Here is a 24,786-nt window from a genome sequence, read left to right as displayed (position 1 = left end):
GAAAGTTGCTTCCATGTCATTGAAACTACCTAGGAAGTGCTTCGAAGTCGTTTGAAAGTAGCTCCCATGTCATTGAAACTACCTAGGAAGTGCTTCGAAGTCGTTTGAAAGTTGCCTCCATGTCATTGAAACTACCTAGGAAGTGCTTCGAAATCGTATGAAAGTAGCTCCCATGTCATTGAAACTACCTAGGAAGTGCTTCGAAGTCGTTTGAAAGTAGCTTCCATGTCATTGAAACTACCTAGGAAGTGCTTCGAAGTCGTTTGAAAGTAGCTCCCATGTCATTGAAACTACCTAGGAAGTGCTTCGAAGTCGTTTGAAAGTAGCTTCCATGTCTATGAAACTATCTAGGAAGTGCTTCGAAGTCGTTTGAAAGTAGCTTCCATGTCATTGAAACTACCTAGGAAGTGCTTCGAAGTCGTTTGAAAGTAGCTCCCATGTCATTGAAACTACCTAGGAAGTGCTTCGAAGTCGTTTGAAAGTAGCTTCCATGTCTATGAAACCACCTAGGAAGTGCTTCGAAGTCGTATGAAAGTAGCTCAAATGTCATTGAAACTACCTAGGAAGTGCTTCGAAATCGTTTGAAAGTAGCTCCCATGTCATTGAAACTACCTAGGAAGTGCTTCGAAGTCGTTTGAAAGTAGCTTCCATGTCATTGAAACTATCTAGGAAGTGCCTCGGAGTCGTTTCAAAGTTGCTTCCATCTCATTGAAACTACCTAGGAAGTGCTTCGAAGTCGTATGAAAGTAGCTCCCATGTCATTGAAACTACCTAGGAAGTGCTTCGAAATCGTTTGAAAGTAGCTCTCATGTCATTGAAACTACCTAGGAAGTGCTTCGAAGTCGTTTGAAAGTAGCTTCCATGTCTATGAAACCACCTAGGAAGTGCTTCGGAGTCGTTTGAAAGTAGCTTCCATCTCATTGAAACTACCTAGGAAGTGCTTCGAAGTCGTTTGAAAGTAGCTCCCATGTCATTGAAACTACCTAGGAAGTGCTTCGAAATCGTTTGAAAGTAGCTTCCATGTCATTGAAACTACCTAGGAAGTGCTTCGAAGTCGTTTGAAAGTAGCTCCCATGTCATTGAAACTACCTAGGAAGTGCTTCGAAGTCGTTTGAAAGTTGCCTCCATGTCATTGAAACTACCTAGGAAGTGCTTCGAAATCGTATGAAAGTAGCTCCCATGTCATTGAAACTACCTAGGAAGTGCTTCGAAGTCGTTTGAAAGTAGCTTCCATGTCATTGAAACTACCTAGGAAGTGCTTCGAAGTCGTTTGAAAGTAGCTTCCATGTCATTGAAACTACCTAGGAAGTGCTTCGAAGTCGTTTGAAAGTTGCTTCCATGTCATTGAAACTACCTAGGAAGTGCTTCGAAGTCGTTTGAAAGTAGCTTCCATGTCATTGAAACTATCTAGGAAGTGCCTCGGAGTCGTTTCAAAGTTGCTTCCATCTCATTGAAACTACCTAGGAAGTGCTTCGAAGTCGTATGAAAGTAGCTCCCATGTCATTGAAACTACCTAGGAAGTGCTTCGAAGTCGTTTGAAAGTAGCTTCCATGTCATTGAAACTACCTAGGAAGTGCTTCGAAGTCGTTTGAAAGTTGCTTCCATGTCATTGAAACTACCAAGGAAGTGCTTCGAAATCGTTTGAAAGTAGCTCCCATGTCATTGAAACTACCTAGGAAGTGCTTCGAAGTCGTTTGAAAGTAGCTTCCATGTCTATGAAACCACCTAGGAAGTGCTTCGAAGTCGTATGAAAGTAGCTTCCATGTCATTGAAACTACCTAGGAAGTGCTTCGAAATCGTTTGAAAGTAGCTCCCATGTCATTGAAACTACCTAGGAAGTGCTTCGAAGTCGTTTGAAAGTTGCTTCCATGTCATTGAAACTACCAAGGAAGTGCTTCGAAATCGTTTGAAAGTAGCTCCCATGTCATTGAAACTACCTAGGAAGTGCTTCGAAGCCGTATGAAAGTAGCTTCCATGTCTATGAAACCACCTAGGAAGTGCTTCGGAGTCGTTTGAAAGTAGCTTCCATGTCATTGAAACTACCTAGGAAGTGCTTCGAAATCGTTTGAAAGTAGCTCCCATGTCATTGAAACTACCTAGGAAGTGCTTCGAAGTCGTTTGAAAGTAGCTTCCATGTCATTGAAACTACCTAGGAAGTGCTTCGAAGTCGTTTGAAAGTAGCTCCCATGTCATTGAAACTACCTAGGAAGTGCTTCGAAGTCGTTTGAAAGTTGCCTCCATGTCATTGAAACTACCTAGGAAGTGCTTCGAAATCGTATGAAAGTAGCTCCCATGTCATTGAAACTACCTAGGAAGTGCTTCGAAGTCGTTTGAAAGTAGCTTCCATGTCATTGAAACTACCTAGGAAGTGCTTCGAAGTCGTTTGAAAGTAGCTTCCATGTCATTGAAACTACCTAGGAAGTGCTTCGAAATCGTTTGAAAGTAGCTCCCATGTCATTGAAACTACCTAGGAAGTGCTTCGAAGTCGTTTGAAAGTAGCTTCCATGTCATTGAAACTATCTAGGAAGTGCTTCGAAGTCGTTTGAAAGTTGCCTCCATGTCATTGAAACTACCTAGGAAGTGCTTCGAAATCGTATGAAAGTAGCTCCCATGTCATTGAAACTACCTAGGAAGTGCTTCGAAGTCGTTTGAAAGTAGCTTCCATGTCATTGAAACTACCTAGGAAGTGCTTCGAAGTCGTTTGAAAGTAGCTTCCATGTCATTGAAACTACCTAGGAAGTGCTTCGAAATCGTTTGAAAGTAGCTCCCATGTCATTGAAACTACCTAGGAAGTGCTTCGAAGTCGTTTGAAAGTTGCTTCCATGTCTATGAAACCACCTAGGAAGTGCTTCGAAGTCGTATGAAAGTAGCTTCCATGTCATTGAAACTACCTAGGAAGTGCTTCGAAATCGTTTGAAAGTAGCTCCCATGTCATTGAAACTACCTAGGAAGTGCTTCGAAGTCGTTTGAAAGTAGCTCCCATGTCATTGAAACTACCTAGGAAGTGCTTCGAAGTCGTTTGAAAGTAGCTCCCATGTCATTGAAACTACCTAGGAAGTGCTTCGAAGTCGTTTGAAAGTTGCCTCCATGTCATTGAAACTACCTAGGAAGTGCTTCGAAATCGTATGAAAGTAGCTCCCATGTCATTGAAACTACCTAGGAAGTGCTTCGAAGTCGTTTGAAAGTAGCTTCCATGTCATTGAAACTACCTAGGAAGTGCTTCGAAGTCGTTTGAAAGTAGCTTCCATGTCATTGAAACTACCTAGGAAGTGCTTCGAAATCGTTTGAAAGTAGCTCCCATGTCATTGAAACTACCTAGGAAGTGCTTCGAAGTCGTTTGAAAGTTGCTTCCATCTCATTGAAACTACCTAGGAAGTGCTTCGAAGTCGTATGAAAGTAGCTCCCATGTCATTGAAACTACCTAGGAAGTGCTTCGAAGTCGTTTGAAAGTAGCTTCCATGTCATTGAAACTACCTAGGAAGTGCTTCGAAGTCGTTTGAAAGTTGCTTCCATGTCATTGAAACTACCAAGGAAGTGCTTCGAAATCGTTTGAAAGTAGCTCCCATGTCATTGAAACTACCTAGGAAGTGCTTCGAAGTCGTTTGAAAGTAGCTCCCATGTCATTGAAACTACCTAGGAAGTGCTTCGAAGTCGTTTGAAAGTTGCTTCCATGTCATTGAAACTACCTAGGAAGTGCTTCGAAGTCGTTTGAAAGTAGCTCCCATGTCATTGAAACTACCTAGGAAGTGCTTCGAAGTCGTTTGAAAGTTGCCTCCATGTCATTGAAACTACCTAGGAAGTGCTTCGAAATCGTATGAAAGTAGCTCCCATGTCATTGAAACTACCTAGGAAGTGCTTCGAAGTCGTATGAAAGTAGCTCAAATGTCATTGAAACTACCTAGGAAGTGCTTCGAAGTCGTTTGAAAGTAGCTCCCATGTCATTGAAACTACCTAGGAAGTGCTTCGAAGTCGTTTGAAAGTAGCTTCCATGTCTATGAAACTATCTAGGAAGTGCTTCGAAGTCGTTTGAAAGTTGCTTCCATGTCATTGAAACTACCTAGGAAGTGCTTCGAAATCGTATGAAAGTAGCTCCCATGTCATTGAAACTACCTAGGAAGTGCTTCGAAGTCGTTTGAAAGTAGCTTCCATGTCTATGAAACCACCTAGGAAGTGTTTCGAAGTCGTATGAAAGTAGCTCAAATGTCATTGAAACTACCTAGGAAGTGCTTCGAAATCGTTTGAAAGTAGCTCCCATGTCATTGAAACTACCTAGGAAGTGCTTCGAAGTCGTTTGAAAGTAGCTTCCATGTCATTGAAACTATCTAGGAAGTGCCTCGGAGTCGTTTCAAAGTTGCTTCCATCTCATTGAAACTACCTAGGAAGTGCTTCGAAGTCGTATGAAAGTAGCTCCCATGTCATTGAAACTACCTAGGAAGTGCTTCGAAGTCGTTTGAAAGTAGCTTCCATGTCATTGAAACTACCTAGGAAGTGCTTCGAAGTCGTTTGAAAGTTGCTTCCATGTCATTGAAACTACCAAGGAAGTGCTTCGAAATCGTTTGAAAGTAGCTCCCATGTCATTGAAACTACCTAGGAAGTGCTTCGAAGTCGTTTGAAAGTAGCTCCCATGTCATTGAAACTACCTAGGAAGTGCTTCGAAGTCGTTTGAAAGTTGCTTCCATGTCATTGAAACTACCTAGGAAGTGCTTCGAAGTCGTTTGAAAGTAGCTCCCATGTCATTGAAACTACCTAGGAAGTGCTTCGAAGTCGTTTGAAAGTTGCCTCCATGTCATTGAAACTACCTAGGAAGTGCTTCGAAATCGTATGAAAGTAGCTCCCATGTCATTGAAACTACCTAGGAAGTGCTTCGAAGTCGTTTGAAAGTAGCTTCCATGTCATTGAAACTACCTAGGAAGTGCTTCGAAGTCGTTTGAAAGTAGCTCCCATGTCATTGAAACTACCTAGGAAGTGCTTCGAAGTCGTTTGAAAGTAGCTTCCATGTCTATGAAACTATCTAGGAAGTGCTTCGAAGTCGTTTGAAAGTAGCTTCCATGTCATTGAAACTACCTAGGAAGTGCTTCGAAGTCGTTTGAAAGTAGCTCCCATGTCATTGAAACTACCTAGGAAGTGCTTCGAAGTCGTTTGAAAGTAGCTTCCATGTCTATGAAACCACCTAGGAAGTGCTTCGAAGTCGTATGAAAGTAGCTCAAATGTCATTGAAACTACCTAGGAAGTGCTTCGAAATCGTTTGAAAGTAGCTTCCATGTCATTGAAACTATCTAGGAAGTGCCTCGGAGTCGTTTCAAAGTTGCTTCCATCTCATTGAAACTACCTAGGAAGTGCTTCGAAGTCGTTTGAAAGTAGCTCCCATGTCATTGAAACTACCTAGGAAGTGCTTCGAAATCGTTTGAAAGTAGCTCTCATGTCATTGAAACTACCTAGGAAGTGCTTCGAAGTCGTTTGAAAGTAGCTTCCATGTCTATGAAACCACCTAGGAAGTGCTTCGGAGTCGTTTGAAAGTAGCTTCCATGTCATTGAAACTACCTAGGAAGTGCTTCGAAGTCGTTTGAAAGTAGCTCCCATGTCATTGAAACTACCTAGGAAGTGCTTCGAAGTCGTTTGAAAGTAGCTTCCATGTCTATGAAACTATCTAGGAAGTGCTTCGAAGTCGTTTGAAAGTTGCTTCCATGTCATTGAAACTACCTAGGAAGTGCTTCGAAATCGTTTGAAAGTAGCTCCCATGTCATTGAAACTACCTAGGAAGTGCTTCGAAGTCGTTTGAAAGTAGCTCCCATGTCATTGAAACTACCTAGGAAGTGCTTCGAAGTCGTTTGAAAGTAGCTCCCATGTCATTGAAACTACCTAGGAAGTGCTTCGAAGTCGTTTGAAAGTTGCTTCCATGTCATTGAAACTACCTAGGAAGTGCTTCGAAGTCGTTTGAAAGTAGCTCCCATGTCATTGAAACTACCTAGGAAGTGCTTCGAAGTCGTTTGAAAGTTGCCTCCATGTCATTGAAACTACCTAGGAAGTGCTTCGAAATCGTATGAAAGTAGCTCCCATGTCATTGAAACTACCTAGGAAGTGCTTCGAAGTCGTTTGAAAGTAGCTTCCATGTCATTGAAACTACCTAGGAAGTGCTTCGAAGTCGTTTGAAAGTAGCTCCCATGTCATTGAAACTACCTAGGAAGTGCTTCGAAGTCGTTTGAAAGTAGCTTCCATGTCTATGAAACTATCTAGGAAGTGCTTCGAAGTCGTTTGAAAGTTGCTTCCATGTCATTGAAACTACCTAGGAAGTGCTTCGAAATCGTTTGAAAGTAGCTCCCATGTCATTGAAACTACCTAGGAAGTGCTTCGAAGTCGTTTGAAAGTAGCTTCCATGTCATTGAAACTACCTAGGAAGTGCTTCGAAATCGTTTGAAAGTAGCTCCCATGTCATTGAAACTACCTAGGAAGTGCTTCGAAGTCGTTTGAAAGTAGCTTCCATGTCATTGAAACTACCTAGGAAGTGCTTCGAAGTCGTTTGAAAGTAGCTCCCATGTCATTGAAACTACCTAGGAAGTGCTTCGAAGTCGTTTGAAAGTAGCTCCCATGTCATTGAAACTACCTAGGAAGTGCTTCGAAGTCGTTTGAAAGTAGCTTCCATGTCATTGAAACTATCTAGGAAGTGCCTCGGAGTCGTTTCAAAGTTGCTTCCATCTCATTGAAACTACCTAGGAAGTGCTTCGAAGTCGTATGAAAGTAGCTCCCATGTCATTGAAACTACCTAGGAAGTGCTTCGAAATCGTTTGAAAGTAGCTCTCATGTCATTGAAACTACCTAGGAAGTGCTTCGAAGTCGTTTGAAAGTAGCTTCCATGTCTATGAAACCACCTAGGAAGTGCTTCGGAGTCGTTTGAAAGTAGCTTCCATGTCATTGAAACTACCTAGGAAGTGCTTCGAAGTCGTTTGAAAGTAGCTCCCATGTCATTGAAACTACCTAGGAAGTGCTTCGAAGTCGTTTGAAAGTTGCCTCCATGTCATTGAAACTACCTAGGAAGTGCTTCGAAATCGTATGAAAGTAGCTCCCATGTCATTGAAACTACCTAGGAAGTGCTTCGAAGTCGTTTGAAAGTAGCTTCCATGTCATTGAAACTACCTAGGAAGTGCTTCGAAGTCGTTTGAAAGTAGCTCCCATGTCATTGAAACTACCTAGGAAGTGCTTCGAAGTCGTTTGAAAGTAGCTCCCATGTCATTGAAACTACCTAGGAAGTGCTTCGAAGTCGTTTGAAAGTAGCTCCCATGTCATTGAAACTACCTAGGAAGTGCTTCGAAGTCGTTTGAAAGTAGCTTCCATGTCTATGAAACTATCTAGGAAGTGCTTCGAAGTCGTTTGAAAGTTGCTTCCATGTCATTGAAACTACCTAGGAAGTGCTTCGAAATCGTTTGAAAGTAGCTCCCATGTCATTGAAACTACCTAGGAAGTGCTTCGAAGTCGTTTGAAAGTAGCTTCCATGTCATTGAAACTACCTAGGAAGTGCTTCGAAGTCGTTTGAAAGTAGCTCCCATGTCATTGAAACTACCTAGGAAGTGCTTCGAAGTCGTTTGAAAGTAGCTCCCATGTCATTGAAACTACCTAGGAAGTGCTTCGAAGTCGTTTGAAAGTTGCTTCCATGTCATTGAAACTACCTAGGAAGTGCTTCGAAGTCGTTTGAAAGTAGCTTCCATGTCTATGAAACCACCTAGGAAGTGCTTCGAAGTCGTATGAAAGTAGCTCAAATGTCATTGAAACTACCTAGGAAGTGCTTCGAAATCGTTTGAAAGTAGCTCCCATGTCATTGAAACTACCTAGGAAGTGCTTCAAAGTCGTTTGAAAGTAGCTTCCATGTCATTGAAACTATCTAGGAAGTGCCTCGGAGTCGTTTCAAAGTTGCTTCCATCTCATTGAAACTACCTAGGAAGTGCTTCGAAGTCGTATGAAAGTAGCTCCCATGTCATTGAAACTACCTAGGAAGTGCTTCGAAGTCGTTTGAAAGTAGCTTCCATGTCATTGAAACTACCTAGGAAGTGCTTCGAAGTCGTTTGAAAGTTGCTTCCATGTCATTGAAACTACCAAGGAAGTGCTTCGAAATCGTTTGAAAGTAGCTCCCATGTCATTGAAACTACCTAGGAAGTGCTTCGAAGTCGTTTGAACGTAGCTCCCATGTCATTGAAACTACCTAGGAAGTGCTTCGAAGTCGTTTGAAAGTTGCTTCCATGTCATTGAAACTACCTAGGAAGTGCTTCGAAATCGTTTGAAAGTAGCTCTCATGTCATTGAAACTACCTAGGAAGTGCTTCGAAGTCGTTTGAAAGTAGCTTCCATGTCTATGAAACCACCTAGGAAGTGCTTCGGAGTCGTTTGAAAGTAGCTTCCATGTCATTGAAACTACCTAGGAAGTGCTTCGAAGTCGTTTGAAAGTAGCTCCCATGTCATTGAAACTACCTAGGAAGTGCTTCGAAATCGTTTGAAAGTAGCTTCCATGTCATTGAAACTACCTAGGAAGTGCTTCGAAGTCGTTTGAAAGTAGCTCCCATGTCATTGAAACTACCTAGGAAGTGCTTCGAAGTCGTTTGAAAGTTGCCTCCATGTCATTGAAACTACCTAGGAAGTGCTTCGAAATCGTTTGAAAGTAGCTCTCATGTCATTGAAACTACCTAGGAAGTGCTTCGAAGTCGTTTGAAAGTAGCTTCCATGTCTATGAAACCACCTAGGAAGTGCTTCGGAGTCGTTTGAAAGTAGCTTCCATGTCATTGAAACTACCTAGGAAGTGCTTCGAAGTCGTTTGAAAGTAGCTTCCATGTCATTGAAACTACCTAGGAAGTGCTTCGAAGTCGTATGAAAGTAGCTCCCATGTCATTGAAACTACCTAGGAAGTGCTTCGAAATCGTTTGAAAGTAGCTCCCATGTCATTGAAACTACCTAGGAAGTGCTTCGAAGTCGTATGAAAGTAGCTCAAATGTCATTGAAACTACCTAGGAAGTGCTTCGAAGTCGTTTGAAAGTAGCTCCCATGTCATTGAAACTACCTAGGAAGTGCTTCGAAGTCGTTTGAAAGTAGCTCTCATGTCATTGAAACTACCTAGGAAGTGCTTCGAAATCGTTTGATAGTAGCTTCCATGTCATTGAAACTACCTAGGAAGTGCTTCGAAGTCGTTTGAAAGTTGCCTCCATGTCATTGAAAATACCTAGGAAGTGCTTCGAAATCGTATGAAAGTAGCTCCCATGTCATTGAAACTACCTAGGAAGTGCTTCGAAGTCGTTTGAAAGTAGCTTCCATGTCATTGAAACTACCTAGGAAGTGCTTCGAAGTCGTTTGAAAGTAGCTCCCATGTCATTGAAACTACCTAGGAAGTGCTTCGAAGTCGTTTGAAAGTTGCCTCCATGTCATTGAAACTACCTAGGAAGTGCTTCGAAATCGTTTGAAAGTAGCTCTCATGTCATTGAAACTACCTAGGAAGTGCTTCGGAGTCGTTTGAAAGTAGCTCCCATGTCATTGAAACTACCTAGGAAGTGCTTCGAAGTCGTATGAAAGTAGCTCAAATGTCATTGAAACTACCTAGGAAGTGCTTCGAAGTCGTTTGAAAGTAGCTCTCATGTCATTGAAACTACCTAGGAAGTGCTTCGAAGTCGTTTGAAAGTAGCTTCCATGTCTATGAAACCACCTAGGAAGTGCTTCGGAGTCGTTTGAAAGTAGCTTCCATGTCATTGAAACTACCTAGGAAGTGCTTCGAAGTCGTTTGAAAGTAGCTCCCATGTCATTGAAACTACCTAGGAAGTGCTTCGAAGTCGTATGAAAGTAGCTCCCATGTCATTGAAACTACCTAGGAAGTGCTTCGAAATCGTTTGAAAGTAGCTCCCATGTCATTGAAACTACCTAGGAAGTGCTTCGAAGTCGTATGAAAGTAGCTCAAATGTCATTGAAACTACCTAGGAAGTGCTTCGAAGTCGTTTGAAAGTAGCTCCCATGTCATTGAAACTACCTAGGAAGTGCTTCGAAGTCGTTTGAAAGTAGCTCTCATGTCATTGAAACTACCTAGGAAGTGCTTCGAAGTCGTTTGAAAGTAGCTTCCATGTCTATGAAACCACCTAGGAAGTGCTTCGGAGTCGTTTGAAAGTAGCTTCCATGTCATTGAAACTACCTAGGAAGTGCTTCGAAGTCGTTTGAAAGTAGCTCCCATGTCATTGAAACTACCTAGGAAGTGCTTCGAAATCGTTTGAAAGTAGCTTCCATGTCATTGAAACTACCTAGGAAGTGCTTCGAAGTCGTTTGAAAGTAGCTCCCATGTCATTGAAACTACCTAGGAAGTGCTTCGAAGTCGTTTGAAAGTTGCCTCCATGTCATTGAAACTACCTAGGAAGTGCTTCGAAATCGTTTGAAAGTAGCTCTCATGTCATTGAAACTACCTAGGAAGTGCTTCGAAGTCGTTTGAAAGTAGCTTCCATGTCTATGAAACCACCTAGGAAGTGCTTCGGAGTCGTTTGAAAGTAGCTTCCATGTCATTGAAACTACCTAGGAAGTGCTTCGAAGTCGTTTGAAAGTAGCTCCCATGTCATTGAAACTACCTAGGAAGTGCTTCGAAGTCGTATGAAAGTAGCTCCCATGTCATTGAAACTACCTAGGAAGTGCTTCGAAATCGTTTGAAAGTAGCTCCCATGTCATTGAAACTACCTAGGAAGTGCTTCGAAGTCGTATGAAAGTAGCTCAAATGTCATTGAAACTACCTAGGAAGTGCTTCGAAGTCGTTTGAAAGTAGCTCCCATGTCATTGAAACTACCTAGGAAGTGCTTCGAAGTCGTTTGAAAGTAGCTCTCATGTCATTGAAACTACCTAGGAAGTGCTTCGAAATCGTTTGATAGTAGCTTCCATGTCATTGAAACTACCTAGGAAGTGCTTCGAAGTCGTTTGAAAGTTGCCTCCATGTCATTGAAAATACCTAGGAAGTGCTTCGAAATCGTATGAAAGTAGCTCCCATGTCATTGAAACTACCTAGGAAGTGCTTCGAAGTCGTTTGAAAGTAGCTTCCATGTCATTGAAACTACCTAGGAAGTGCTTCGAAGTCGTTTGAAAGTAGCTCCCATGTCATTGAAACTACCTAGGAAGTGCTTCGAAGTCGTTTGAAAGTAGCTTCCATGTCATTGAAACTATCTAGGAAGTGCTTTGAAGTCGTTTGAAAGTTGCTTCCATGTCATTGAAACTACCTAGGAAGTGCTTCGAAATCGTTTGAAAGTAGCTCCCATGTCATTGAAACTACCTAGGAAGTGCTTCGAAGTCGTTTGAAAGTAGCTTCCATGTCATTGAAACTATCTAGGAAGTGCTTCGAAGTCGTTTGAAAGTAGCTTCCATGTCATTGAAACTACCTAGGAAGTGCTTCGAAGTCGTTTGAAAGTAGCTTCCATGTCATTGAAACTACCTAGGAAGTGCTTCGAAGTCGTTTGAAAGTAGCTCCCATGTCATTGAAACTACCTAGGAAGTGCTTCGAAGTCGTTTGAAAGTAGCTTCCATGTCATTGAAACTATCTAGGAAGTGCTTCGAAGTCGTTTGAAAGTAGCTTCCATGTCATTGAAACTACCTAGGAAGTGCTTCGAAATCGTTTGAAAGTAGCTCCCATGTCATTGAAACTACCTAGGAAGTGCTTCGAAGTCGTTTGAAAGTAGCTTCCATGTCATTGAAACTACCTAGGAAGTGCTTCGAAGTCGTTTGAAAGTAGCTTCCATGTCATTGAAACTATCTAGGAAGTGCCTCGGAGTCGTTTCAAAGTTGCTTCCATCTCATTGAAACTACCTAGGAAGTGCTTCGAAGTCGTATGAAAGTAGCTCCCATGTCATTGAAACTACCTAGGAAGTGCTTCGAAGTCGTTTGAAAGTTGCTTCCATGTCATTGAAACTACCAAGGAAGTGCTTCGAAATCGTTTGAAAGTAGCTCCCATGTCATTGAAACTACCTAGGAAGTGCTTCGAAATCGTTTGAAAGTAGCTCTCATGTCATTGAAACTACCAAGGAAGTGCATCGAAGTCGTTTGAAAGTAGCTTCCATGTCTATGAAACCACCTAGGAAGTGCTTCGGAGTCGTTTGAAAGTAGCTTCCATGTCATTGAAACTACCTAGGAAGTGCTTCGAAGTCGTTTGAAAGTAGCTCCCATGTCATTGAAACTACCTAGGAAGTGCTTCGAAATCGTTTGAAAGTAGCTTCCATGTCATTGAAACTACCTAGGAAGTGCTTCGAAATCGTTTGAAAGTAGCTCCCATGTCATTGAAACTACCTAGGAAGTGCTTCGAAGTCGTATGAAAGTAGCTCAAATGTCATTGAAACTACCTAGGAAGTGCTTCGAAGTCGTTTGAAAGTAGCTCCCATGTCATTGAAACTACCTAGGAAGTGCTTCGAAGTCGTTTGAAAGTAGCTCTCATGTCATTGAAACTACCTAGGAAGTGCTTCGAAATCGTTTGATAGTAGCTTCCATGTCATTGAAACTACCTAGGAAGTGCTTCGGAGTCGTTTCAAAGTTGCTTCCATGTCATTGAAACTACCTAGGAAGTGCTTCGGAGTCGTTTCAAAGTTGCTTCCATGTCATTGAAACTACCTAGGAAGTGCTTCGGAGTCGTTTCAAAGTTGCTTCCATGTCATTGAAACTACCAAGGAAGTGCTTCGGAGTCGTTTCAAAGTTGCTTCCATGTCATTAAAACTACCAAGGAAGTGCTTCGAAGTCGTTTGAAAGTAGCTTCCATGTCATTGAAACTACCTAGGAAGTGCTTCGAAATCGTTTGAAAGTAGCTCCCATGTCATTGAAACTACCTAGGAAGTGCTTCGAAATCGTTTGATAGTAGCTTCCATGTCATTGAAACTACCTAGGAAGTGCTTCGAAGTCGTTTGAAAGTTGCCTCCATGTCATTGAAAATACCTAGGAAGTGCTTCGAAATCGTATGAAAGTAGCTCCCATGTCATTGAAACTACCTAGGAAGTGCTTCGAAGTCGTTTGAAAGTAGCTTCCATGTCATTGAAACTACCTAGGAAGTGCTTCGAAGTCGTTTGAAAGTAGCTCCCATGTCATTGAAACTACCTAGGAAGTGCTTCGAAGTCGTTTGAAAGTAGCTTCCATGTCATTGAAACTATCTAGGAAGTGCTTTGAAGTCGTTTGAAAGTTGCTTCCATGTCATTGAAACTACCTAGGAAGTGCTTCGAAATCGTTTGAAAGTAGCTCCCATGTCATTGAAACTACCTAGGAAGTGCTTCGAAGTCGTTTGAAAGTAGCTTCCATGTCATTGAAACTACCTAGGAAGTGCTTCGAAGTCGTTTGAAAGTAGCTCCCATGTCATTGAAACTACCTAGGAAGTGCTTCGAAGTCGTTTGAAAGTAGCTTCCATGTCATTGAAACTACCTAGGAAGTGCTTCGAAGTCGTTTGAAAGTAGCTTCCATGTCATTGAAACTATCTAGGAAGTGCTTCGAAGTCGTTTGAAAGTAGCTCCCATGTCATTGAAACTACCTAGGAAGTGCTTCGAAGTCGTTTGAAAGTAGCTTCCATGTCATTGAAACTATCTAGGAAGTGCTTCGAAGTCGTTTGAAAGTTGCTTCCATGTCATTGAAACTACCTAGGAAGTGCTTCGAAATCGTTTGAAAGTAGCTCCCATGTCATTGAAACTACCTAGGAAGTGCTTCGAAGTCGTTTGAAAGTAGCTTCCATGTCATTGAAACTACCTAGGAAGTGCTTCGAAGTCGTTTGAAAGTAGCTTCCATGTCATTGAAACTATCTAGGAAGTGCTTCGAAGTCGTTTGAAAGTTGCTTCCATGTCATTGAAACTACCTAGGAAGTGCTTCGAAGTCGTTTGAAAGTAGCTCCCATGTCATTGAAACTACCTAGGAAGTGCTTCGAAGTCGTTTGAAAGTAGCTTCCATGTCATTGAAACTACCTAGGAAGTGCTTCGAAGTCGTTTGAAAGTAGCTTCCATGTCATTGAAACTATCTAGGAAGTGCCTCGGAGTCGTTTCAAAGTTGCTTCCATCTCATTGAAACTACCTAGGAAGTGCTTCGAAGTCGTATGAAAGTAGCTCCCATGTCATTGAAACTACCTAGGAAGTGCTTCGAAGTCGTTTGAAAGTTGCTTCCATGTCATTGAAACTACCAAGGAAGTGCTTCGAAATCGTTTGAAAGTAGCTCCCATGTCATTGAAACTACCTAGGAAGTGCTTCGAAATCGTTTGAAAGTAGCTCTCATGTCATTGAAACTACCTAGGAAGTGCATCGAAGTCGTTTGAAAGTAGCTTCCATGTCTATGAAACCACCTAGGAAGTGCTTCGGAGTCGTTTGAAAGTAGCTTCCATGTCATTGAAACTACCTAGGAAGTGCTTCGAAGTCGTTTGAAAGTAGCTCCCATGTCATTGAAACTACCTAGGAAGTGCTTCGAAATCGTTTGAAAGTAGCTTCCATGTCATTGAAACTACCTAGGAAGTGCTTCGAAATCGTTTGAAAGTAGCTCCCATGTCATTGAAACTACCTAGGAAGTGCTTCGAAGTCGTATGAAAGTAGCTCAAATGTCATTGAAACTACCTAGGAAGTGCTTCGAAGTCGTTTGAAAGTAGCTCCCATGTCATTGAAACTACCTAGGAAGTGCTTCGAAGTCGTTTGAAAGTAGCTCTCATGTCATTGAAACTACCTAGGAAGTGCTTCGAAATCGTTTGATAGTAGCTTCCATGTCATTGAAACTACCTAGGAAGTGCTTCGGAGTCGTTTCAAAGTTGCTTCCATGTCATTGAAACTACCTAGGAAGTGCTTCGGAGTCGTTTCAAAGTTGCTTCCATGTCATTGAAACTACCAAGGAAGTGCTTCGGAGTCGTTTCAAAGTTGCTTCCATGTCATTAAAACTACCAAGGAAGTGCTTCGAAGTCGTTTGAAAGTAGCTTCCATGTCATTGAAACTACCTAGGAAGTGCTTCGAAATCGTTTGAAAGTAGCTCCCATGTCATTGAAACTACCTAGGAAGTGCTTCGAAATCGTTTGATAGTAGCTTCCATGTCATTGAAACTACCTAGGAAGTGCTTCGAAGTCGTTTGAAAGTTGCCTCCATGTCATTGAAAATACCTAGGAAGTGCTTCGAAATCGTATGAAAGTAGCTCCCATGTCATTGAAACTACCTAGGAAGTGCTTCGAAGTCGTTTGAAAGTAGCTTCCATGTCATTGAAACTACCTAGGAAGTGCTTCGAAGTCGTTTGAAAGTAGCTCCCATGTCATTGAAACTACCTAGGAAGTGCTTCGAAGTCGTTTGAAAGTAGCTTCCATGTCATTGAAACTATCTAGGAAGTGCTTTGAAGTCGTTTGAAAGTTGCTTCCATGTCATTGAAACTACCTAGGAAGTGCTTCGAAATCGTTTGAAAGTAGCTCCCATGTCATTGAAACTACCTAGGAAGTGCTTCGAAGTCGTTTGAAAGTAGCTTCCATGTCATTGAAACTACCTAGGAAGTGCTTCGAAGTCGTTTGAAAGTAGCTTCCATGTCATTGAAACTACCTAGGAAGTGCTTCGAAGTCGTTTGAAAGTAGCTTCCATGTCATTGAAACTACCTAGGAAGTGCTTCGAAGTCGTTTGAAAGTAGCTCCCATGTCATTGAAACTACCTAGGAAGTGCTTCGAAGTCGTTTGAAAGTAGCTTCCATGTCATTGAAACTATCTAGGAAGTGCTTCGAAGTCGTTTGAAAGTTGCTTCCATGTCATTGAAACTACCTAGGAAGTGCTTCGAAATCGTTTGAAAGTAGCTCCCATGTCATTGAAACTACCTAGGAAGTGCTTCGAAGTCGTTTGAAAGTAGCTTCCATGTCATTGAAACTACCTAGGAAGTGCTTCGAAGTCGTTTGAAAGTAGCTTCCATGTCATTGAAACTATCTAGGAAGTGCTTCGAAGTCGTTTGAAAGTTGCTTCCATGTCATTGAAACTACCTAGGAAGTGCTTCGAAATCGTTTGAAAGTAGCTCCCATGTCATTGAAACTACCTAGGAAGTGCTTCGAAGTCGTTTGAAAGTAGCTTCCATGTCATTGAAACTACCTAGGAAGTGCTTCGAAGTCGTTTGAAAGTAGCTTCCATGTCATTGAAACTATCTAGGAAGTGCCTCGGAGTCGTTTCAAAGTTGCTTCCATCTCATTGAAACTACCTAGGAAGTGCTTCGAAGTCGTATGAAAGTAGCTCCCATGTCATTGAAACTACCTAGGAAGTGCTTCGAAGTCGTTTGAAAGTTGCTTCCATGTCATTGAAACTACCAAGGAAGTGCTTCGAAATCGTTTGAAAGTAGCTCCCATGTCATTGAAACTACCTAGGAAGTGCTTCGAAATCGTTTGAAAGTAGCTCTCATGTCATTGAAACTACCTAGGAAGTGCATCGAAGTCGTTTGAAAGTAGCTTCCATGTCTATGAAACCACCTAGGAAGTGCTTCGGAGTCGTTTGAAAGTAGCTTCCATGTCATTGAAACTACCTAGGAAGTGCTTCGAAGTCGTTTGAAAGTAGCTCCCATGTCATTGAAACTACCTAGGAAGTGCTTCGAAATCGTTTGAAAGTAGCTTCCATGTCATTGAAACTACCTAGGAAGTGCTTCGAAATCGTTTGAAAGTAGCTCCCATGTCATTGAAACTACCTAGGAAGTGCTTCGAAGTCGTATGAAAGTAGCTCAAATGTCATTGAAACTACCTAGGAAGTGCTTCGAAGTCGTTTGAAAGTAGCTCCCATGTCATTGAAACTACCTAGGAAGTGCTTCGAAGTCGTTTGAAAGTAGCTCTCATGTCATTGAAACTACCTAGGAAGTGCTTCGAAATCGTTTGATAGTAGCTTCCATGTCATTGAAACTACCTAGGAAGTGCTTCGGAGTCGTTTCAAAGTTGCTTCCATGTCATTGAAACTACCTAGGAAGTGCTTCGGAGTCGTTTCAAAGTTGCTTCCATGTCATTGAAACTACCTAGGAAGTGCTTCGGAGTCGTTTCAAAGTTGCTTCCATGTCATTGAAACTACCAAGGAAGTGCTTCGGAGTCGTTTCAAAGTTGCTTCCATGTCATTAAAACTACCAAGGAAGTGCTTCGAAGTCGTTTGAAAGTAGCTTCCATGTCATTGAAACTACCTAGGAAGTGCTTCGAAATCGTTTGAAAGTAGCTCCCATGTCATTGAAACTACCTAGGAAGTGCTTCGAAATCGTTTGATAGTAGCTTCCATGTCATTGAAACTATCTAGGAAGTGCTTCGAAGTCGTTTGAAAGTTGCTTCCATGTCATTGAAACTACCTAGGAAGTGCTTCGAAATCGTTTGAAAGTAGCTCCCATGTCATTGAAACTACCTAGGAAGTGCTTCGAAGTCGTTTCAAAGTTGCTTCCATCTCATTGAAACTACCTAGGAAGTGCTTCGAAGTCGTATGAAAGTAGCTCCCATGTCATTGAAACTACCTAGGAAGTGCTTCGAAGTCGTTTGAAAGTAGCTCTCATGTCATTGAAACTACCTAGGAAGTGCTTCGAAGTCGTTTGAAAGTTGCTTCCATGTCATTGAAACTACCAAGGAAGTGCTTCGAAATCGTTTGAAAGTAGCTCCCATGTCATTGAAACTACCTAGGAAGTGCTTCGAAATCGTTTGAAAGTAGCTCTCATGTCATTGAAACTACCTAGGAAGTGCATCGAAGTCGTTTGAAAGTAGCTTCCATGTCTATGAAACCACCTAGGAAGTGCTTCGGAGTCGTTTGAAAGTAGCTTCCATGTCATTGAAACTACCTAGGAAGTGCTTCGAAGTCGTTTGAAAGTAGCTCCCATGTCATTGAAACTACCTAGGAAGTGCTTCGAAATCGTTTGAAAGTAGCTTCCATGTCATTGAAACTACCTAGGAAGTGCTTCGAAATCGTATGAAAGTAGCTCCCATGTCATTGAAACTACCTAGGAAGTGCTTCGAAGTCGTTTGAAAGTAGCTTCCATGTCATTGAAACTACCTAGGAAGTGCTTCGAAGTCGTTTGAAAGTTGCTTCCATGTCATTGAAACTACCTAGGAAGTGCTTCGAAGTCGTTTGAAAGTAGCTTCCATGTCTATGAAACCACCTAGGAAGTGCTTCGAAGTCGTATGAAAGTAGCTCAAATGTCATTGAAACTACCTAGGAAGTGCTTCGAAATCGTTTGAAAGTAGCTTCCATGTCATTGAAACTACCTAGGAAGTGCTTCGAAGTCGTTTGAAAGTAGCTCCCATGTCATTGAAACTACCTAGGAAGTGCTTCGAAGTCGTTTGAAAGTTGCCTCCATGTCATTGAAACTACCTAGGAAGTGCTTCGAAATCGTTTGAAAGTAGCTCTCATGTCATTGAAACTACCTAGGAAGTGCTTCGAAGTCGTTTGAAAGTAGCTTCCATGTCTATGAAACCACCTAGGAAGTGCTTCGGAGTCGTTTGAAAGTAGCTTCCATGTCATTGAAACTACCTAGGAAGTGCTTCGAAGTCGTTTGAAAGTAGCTTCCATGTCATTGAAACTACCTAGGAAGTGCTTCGAAGTCGTTTGAAAGTAGCTCCCATGTCATTGAAACTACCTAGGAAGTGCTTCGAAGTCGTTTGAAAGTAGCTCCCATGTCATTGAAACTACCTAGGAAGTGCTTCGAAGTCGTTTGAAAGTTGCCTCCATGTCATTGAAACTACCTAGGAAGTGCTTCGAAATCGTTTGAAAGTAGCTCTCATGTCATTGAAACTACCTAGGAAGTGCTTCGAAGTCGTTTGAAAGTAGCTTCCATGTCTATGAAACCACCTAGGAAGTGCTTCGGAGTCGTTTGAAAGTAGCTTCCATGTCATTGAAACTACCTAGGAAGTGCTTCGAAATCGTTTGAAAGTAGCTTCCATGTCATTGAAACTACCTAGGAAGTGCTTCGAAGTCGTTTGAAAGTAGCTCCCATGTCATTGAAACTACCTAGGAAGTGCTTCGAAGTCGTTTGAAAGTAGCTCCCATGTCATTGAAACTACCTAGGAAGTGCTTCGAAGTCGTTTGAAAGTTGCCTCCATGTCATTGAAACTACCTAGGAAGTGCTTCGAAATCGTATGAAAGTAGCTCCCATGTCATTGAAACTACCTAGGAAGTGCTTCGAAGTCGTTTGAAAGTAGCTCAAATGTCATTGAAACTACCTAGGAAGTGCTTCGAAGTCGTTTGAAAGTAGCTCCCATGTCATTGAAACTACCTAGGAAGTGCTTCGAAGTCGTTTGAAAGTAGCTCTCATGTCATTGAAACTACCTAGGAAGTGCTTCGAAATCGTTTGAAAGTAGCTCCCATGTCATTGAAACTACCTAGGAAGTGCTTCGAAATCGTTTGATAGTAGCTTCCATGTCATTGAAACTACCTAGGAAGTGCTTCGAAGTCGTTTGAAAGTTGCCTCCATGTCATTGAAAATACCTAGGAAGTGCTTCGAAATCGTATGAAAGTAGCTCCCATGTCATTGAAACTACCTAGGAAGTGCTTCGAAGTCGTTTGAAAGTAGCTTCCATGTCATTGAAACTACCTAGGAAGTGCTTCGAAGTCGTTTGAAAGTAGCTCCCATGTCATTGAAACTACCTAGGAAGTGCTTCGAAGTCGTTTGAAAGTAGCTTCCATGTCATTGAAACTATCTAGGAAGTGCTTTGAAGTCGTTTGAAAGTTGCTTCCATGTCATTGAAACTACCTAGGAAGTGCTTCGAAATCGTTTGAAAGTAGCTCCCATGTCATTGAAACTACCTAGGAAGTGCTTCGAAGTCGTTTGAAAGTAGCTTCCATGTCATTGAAACTACCTAGGAAGTGCTTCGAAGTCGTTTGAAAGTAGCTTCCATGTCATTGAAACTACCTAGGAAGTGCTTCGAAGTCGTTTGAAAGTAGCTTCCATGTCATTGAAACTACCTAGGAAGTGCTTCGAAGTCGTTTGAAAGTAGCTCCCATGTCATTGAAACTACCTAGGAAGTGCTTCGAAGTCGTTTGAAAGTAGCTTCCATGTCATTGAAACTACCTAGGAAGTGCTTCGAAGTCGTTTGAAAGTTGCTTCCATGTCATTGAAACTACCTAGGAAGTGCTTCGAAATCGTTTGAAAGTAGCTCCCATGTCATTGAAACTACCTAGGAAGTGCTTCGAAGTCGTTTGAAAGTAGCTTCCATGTCATTGAAACTACCTAGGAAGTGCTTCGAAGTCGTTTGAAAGTAGCTTCCATGTCATTGAAACTATCTAGGAAGTGCCTCGGAGTCGTTTCAAAGTTGCTTCCATCTCATTGAAACTACCTAGGAAGTGCTTCGAAGTCGTATGAAAGTAGCTCCCATGTCATTGAAACTACCTAGGAAGTGCTTCGAAGTCGTTTGAAAGTAGCTCTCATGTCATTGAAACTACCTAGGAAGTGCTTCGAAGTCGTTTGAAAGTTGCTTCCATGTCATTGAAACTACCAAGGAAGTGCTTCGAAATCGTTTGAAAGTAGCTCCCATGTCATTGAAACTACCTAGGAAGTGCTTCGAAATCGTTTGAAAGTAGCTCTCATGTCATTGAAACTACCTAGGAAGTGCATCGAAGTCGTTTGAAAGTAGCTTCCATGTCTATGAAACCACCTAGGAAGTGCTTCGGAGTCGTTTGAAAGTAGCTTCCATGTCATTGAAACTACCTAGGAAGTGCTTCGAAGTCGTTTGAAAGTAGCTCCCATGTCATTGAAACTACCTAGGAAGTGCTTCGAAATCGTTTGAAAGTAGCTTCCATGTCATTGAAACTACCTAGGAAGTGCTTCGAAGTCGTTTGAAAGTAGCTCCCATGTCATTGAAACTACCTAGGAAGTGCTTCGAAGTCGTTTGAAAGTAGCTCCCATGTCATTGAAACTACCTAGGAAGTGCTTCGAAGTCGTTTGAAAGTTGCCTCCATGTCATTGAAACTACCTAGGAAGTGCTTCGAAATCGTATGAAAGTAGCTCCCATGTCATTGAAACTACCTAGGAAGTGCTTCGAAGTCGTTTGAAAGTAGCTTCCATGTCATTGAAACTACCTAGGAAGTGCTTCGAAGTCGTTTGAAAGTAGCTCCCATGTCATTGAAACTACCTAGGAAGTGCTTCGAAGTCGTTTGAAAGTAGCTTCCATGTCTATGAAACCACCTAGGAAGTGCTTCGGAGTCGTTTGAAATTAGCTTCCATGTCATTGAAACTACCTAGGAAGTGCTTCGAAGTCGTTTGAAAGTAGCTCCCATGTCATTGAAACTACCTAGGAAGTGCTTCGAAATCGTTTGAAAGTAGCTTCCATGTCATTGAAACTACCTAGGAAGTGCTTCGAAGTCGTATGAAAGTAGCTCCCATGTCATTGAAACTACCTAGCAAGTGCTTCGAAGTCGTTTGAAAGTAGCTTCCATGTCATTGAAACTATCTAGGAAGTGCCTCGGAGTCGTTTCAAAGTTGCTTCCATCTCATTGAAACTACCTAGGAAGTGCTTCGAAGTCGTATGAAAGTAGCTCCCATGTCATTGAAACTACCTAGGAAGTGCTTCGAAATCGTTTGAAAGTAGCTTCCATGTCATTGAAACTACCTAGGAAGTGCTTCGAAGTCGTTTGAAAGTAGCTCCCATGTCATTGAAACTACCTAGGAAGTGCTTCGAAGTCGTTTGAAAGTTGCTTCCATGTCATTGAAACTACCTAGGAAGTGCTTCGAAGTCGTTTGAAAGTAGCTCTCATGTCATTGAAACTACCTAGGAAGTGCTTCGAAGTCGTTTGAAAGTAGCTTCCATGTCTATGAAACCACCTAGGAAGTGCTTCGGAGTCGTTTGAAAGTAGCTTCCATGTCATTGAAACTACCTAGGAAGTGCTTCGAAGTCGTTTGAAAGTAGCTCCCATGTCATTGAAACTACCTAGGAAGTGCTTCGAAATCGTTTGAAAGTAGCTCCCATGTCATTGAAACTACCTAGGAAGTGCTTCGGAGTCGTTTGAAAGTAGCTTCCATGTCATTGAAACTACCTAGGAAGTGCTTCGAAGTCGTTTGAAAGTAGCTTCCATGTCATTGAAACTACCTAGGAAGTGCTTCGAAGTCGTTTCAAAGTTGCTTCCATGTCATTGAAACTATCTAGGAAGTGCTTCGGAGTCGTTTCAAAGTTGCTTCCATGTCATTGAAACTACCTAGGAAGTGCTTCGGAGTCGTTTTAAAGTTGCTTCCATGTCATTGAAACTACCAAGAAAGTGCTTCGGAGTCGTTTTAAAGTTGCTTCCATGTCATTGAAACTATCTAGGAAGTGCTTCGGAGTCGTTTCAAAGTTGCTTCCATGTCATTGAAACTACCTAGGAAGTGCTTCGGAGTCGTTTTAAAGTTGCTTCCATGTCATTGAAACTACCAAGAAAGTGCTTCGGAGTCGTTTTAAAGTTGCTTCCATGTCATTGAAACTACAGTTGCAGAAATAAACATAGCAAAATTAAAATCAGGCACATTTCGTGCGATTTAAATTCCCTTAGCAATACGAAAATTGCTTTCCCCAGCCAATTTTTTTTTGTTTTGTTGATATTTTAGAGGGGAGACAACCTTCCTAAAGGCTTTCGGCTTCTTGTCAATAGGGACAAGCCTACTTGTGTGGGAGTCACGAAACCAGGTCGTGGGACCGCACTAAGAACTCTCCTCTTAAGGATTCCACTCCCTACTTGTGGAGTCGCCAGAATGTCATGGTCTAGTATTTTAACGGGAACCCTTTGTTCTCTATAACCATGCGACACCTTTTTGGCATTGACTCCACAAGATTCTGAATTGTGGATGGTGGAATCCTTCTCCATTCATCATTCATTGCCTCAAATAACTGATCGGTTGTCAGATATGAGGCTCTCTCACGGACCATCCTCTTCACAATAGACCAAAGATTCTCGATGGGATTCCGGTCCGGAGAGTGCGACGGCCAAGGGAGAACCTCAATATGGTTCTCCCCGATCCAAGCACGAGCAACACGACAAGTATGCTTGGAGTCGTTGTCGTGTTGGAAAAGCCATCGCCGGTTTGCCAGGGTTTCCTGGGCATGGAGATGCATGACTGATCGCAGGATTTCGACGTAGCCTGCCCCGGTCAGCATTCCGTCTATCCGGTGTAGCGGACCTACGCCTTCACCCGAGAAGCAGCCCCAAACCATCACTGACTGACTGTGGCGAGTCGTTGGTAGACAGTACCGAGGGTTCAGTCTCTGGTTTTGGGGCCGTCTCACGTAAGTCATGCAGTCGGAACCAAGAAGGTTGACCTTGACTTCGTCACTAAACAGCACATTCCGCCACTGGTCTACACCCTAGTGACGGTACTGCCTAGCAAACGCAAGTCTGGCCTGCCGATGCTGTAGCGTAAGCTTCGGCTTCTTGGCTGGACGATACGCACGAAGACCGGCATCCAACAGCCGGTTGATCACCGTGCGTGGTGTGACCGACAAGCTGAGATCCGTTGTAATCCGCGTCGCTGGAGTAAACGGCACAGACCTTGCCGCGTTCACAATGGCTCGTTCCGTGCGTGGCGTTGTCTTCCGGGGCCTACCGCTGCTCCAGCGAGGCTCGGTGGAACCACGCTCAGCGTAACGCTTGAGCATGCGGCACACAACAGACGGCGGAATGTCGAGCGAACGACAAATCTGCGCCTGTGACGCAACAGGCGAGACAAGTCATTTCCTGACAGTGCACTGATATAGAATCACTATACTCACGTTAGTTTGTCCCTGCTCCGACATCCGGACGACATGGCCAATCTCCACAGCAGAATAAACCTTGCGCGGCATTTCGGATCAAAACACTTTTTCACTAGCAAACAAAACTTGTAGTAAACAACCGTGGAAACACGTTTACCTACTGAGACAACGAAGCCGAGCGCGCCGCTCTTTTATAGCCGCGGCCGCAAAATCTTGCCTTCGTGCCGCGGCAGTCGACCCGAGCGCAGCTTCGTGCGTTCGGCAGATTGGAATCTCAAGGCCGCGGCAACGCTGCCGCGCTCTGATTGGCTCTCGCGCAGCAGGTGCAACTAACGGTACTGTGTTACACGCGCGAGATGAGATGTGCTCGTTTTAAGCATCTCTAATCGCTAGCGCGAGGCTCGAATGCAAAGTTTTGAAATCAAAACTGTGTGATCTGTGGCGCTGTGCCGCGCAAGATCGAACACGTTCGTAGGAAAGCACTTTTTTATCGCTTGAACGTTTATCGGCGTAAAATCAAAGCGGCGCGGGACCGTGATCGTATTGTTTACGTTTGTCCTTACGTAGTTAAAGGTTATGTAACTATTTTAGAATGTAGGTAACATAGTTTACACAATGTTTTGAAACTTATTATGATTAAACATTCACCAAAGATATGTTTAAATAATTGTTTAAGTGTTTAAAGTGAAAAAAAATATTGAAAATGATATTGCCGTTTCCATATTTGCTATGTTTATTTCTGCAACTGTAATACACATGAATAAAATAACTTTTCGTACTTTTCTGAAAAGTTCTCTAACTTTTGTAAGCAAACCAATATTTGCTATAGTTGCTATGTATATTTCTGGCACTGTATCAAGAAACTTTCATTGCTATGAAAGAAATTTACAGCTCGGCTACGTTAAGTGAAAGTTTAGTTGCGCAACTCAAATTGTTTGTTAATTTCGCGTTTAGACGTGCTAAGTTGGGTTTCACATGAGTGAAATGAGTGTTTGACAGTTGCTGTTAAATGAAAGTTGCAATCATTTAAAACGCCTTTAAGATCCACTTGGTACCAAAACCAAATTTCCCAGAATTTCGTGGCATCGAAAAAGTCTGGGCAATCACAAAACTTCATTTTAAACGAAGTGTTGGAACAGTTAGAGATGTTCTTGGCAAGAGGAAGTGAACGGAGGTTGCGTAC

This window comes from Anopheles ziemanni, unplaced genomic scaffold (assembly GCF_943734765.1).
Source record: "Anopheles ziemanni unplaced genomic scaffold, idAnoZiCoDA_A2_x.2 scaffold_25_ctg1, whole genome shotgun sequence".
Lineage (NCBI taxonomy): Eukaryota > Metazoa > Arthropoda > Insecta > Diptera > Culicidae > Anopheles > Anopheles ziemanni.
This window is presented reverse-complemented; position numbering follows the sequence as displayed.